General features: G+C 47.4%; 1 non-coding gene across 1 annotated transcript; it reads right to left on the bottom strand.

Moving 5' to 3' along the window:
- Positions 1–752: 752 nt before the first annotated feature.
- Positions 753–834, bottom strand: trnal-uaa (transfer RNA leucine (anticodon UAA)). The gene has a single exon. It is a non-coding gene; the product is annotated as a tRNA-Leu (tRNA).
- Positions 835–1,555: the final 721 nt, after the last annotated feature.

Raw genomic sequence — 1,555 nt, 5'->3', positions numbered from 1 at the left:
TTCTAATGTTTCCTGTCCCTCTTTAGGAGTCAATGAGAATAGTAGTGTATATAATAATGTATATCCAACCTTGGAGTATCTTTCCAAAGCTTTTAGTATTTCTTCTTGTTTCTACTTGTAGTTTTAGTGTCTGGATCTTTTCTTTTGATGTCCTGCTGTCTGCTCTTTGCTTTTGGAGCTTCCTTCAACAACTACCAGGCCTCCTGGGTACTGTAGGAAACATGGTCAAGTTCTTCTTACTTCTCCAGGAACGTCCTGCTCACATTGGTCTGTCTTCATTTTGACTCCTCCCACTGCCACAATGACCAGCCTTTATACTCTTGGTGACTGGGGCCCTGGTTGCTGCAGGCCTCAACACCAGCCTGTGGTTGTGAGCAGGGCAGAACAGAACTGACAGTATCTCCCATGCAGGACCTGGGTCAGCGCCTGGTGCCAGCTGGGGCACCGCTTTAACCTGGACCCCTAGAAGATCTTCTCCAGGAACTGGCCTTTTTCAATCGAAACAGCGTGAAACATCAAGTAAAGAATTAAAATGATTTAATTCACAATGAAGCCTCTGTCAAAAAACAAAGGAACAACTGACTACCTCACCATGATCACCAGGAGGTAACCTGGTAGTCAGAGCAGCAATGCTCAGGTCTGTGGACTCAGAGGAGGGTTCTTCTTTTGGTCACAGGTTTGAAGACCTCAGTGGAAGAGAGAGGAGAGGCTGTGAGAGACCTGCCACACCTCTCCAGTGACCTGGGACATGATGGCAGTGGTGGGATTTGAACCCACGCCTCCTCAGAGACTGGAGCTTAAATCCAGCGCCTTAGACCGCTCGGCCACACTACCTCACTGAGCTGTTCTGTGAGTTGGTCTGCTAAAGGCGTGTTGAAGAGGAAGTAACACTGATATCAAACTTATTCTGAAGGGGGACCCCTTCCCTCCCACGGTCACAGGAAGTGACAACAGCGCCGCTAGAAGCAGGAAAGAAATGGTAAAAGGACTCAGTTTGTACAGAGCCTTTCTACCTCAGCAGCACTCAAGGAGCTGAACAATGTCCTCTCATTCACACACTCACACACTGATGCTGAAGGCTGCCATGCAAGGAGCCAACCTACTCATCAGAAGTATTTAGGGGTTCAGTATCTTACTCAAGGACACTTTGACATGGTCACTGGAGAAAGTGAGGATCAAACCAGCCACCCTTTGGTTGCCAGACGGCCACGCTACTCCTGAGTCATGTGACCTGGATAAGATGGTGAACTACAGCTGATTGCCATGCTAGCAAACCCCCTTTTGTTTGGTTTGGTTGTTGTTTAGTGACTGTGGATGAATACACAGGAGAAGTTGAGCATAAATTTGTGTTCCCTGTTCACTTGAATATCTGCAGGAGTGTGAGGTGGAAATAATAGTTGGAGGAGAATGAGAGTTCAGTCTCAGCGCTATGACCTGTGCTGACACTAAAACATGTCAGATGGATAACATGTCTGATGGTCGCTGTTTGGGTTTTTGGAAAACAAGGAGGCTGTGGGTTCAAGCTGGATTCTCAGAGACGATTTCCCCAACCTCT

The sequence above is a fragment of the Aulostomus chinensis genome, chromosome 1, assembly GCF_037954235.1.
Source record: "Aulostomus chinensis isolate RoL2024-O1b breed Wild chromosome 1, RoL_Achi_v1.0, whole genome shotgun sequence".
In the NCBI taxonomy this organism is placed as follows: domain Eukaryota; kingdom Metazoa; phylum Chordata; class Actinopteri; order Syngnathiformes; family Aulostomidae; genus Aulostomus; species Aulostomus chinensis.
The sequence above is the reverse complement of the archived record's forward strand: the minus strand, read 5'-3'. Positions and strand labels throughout refer to the sequence as shown.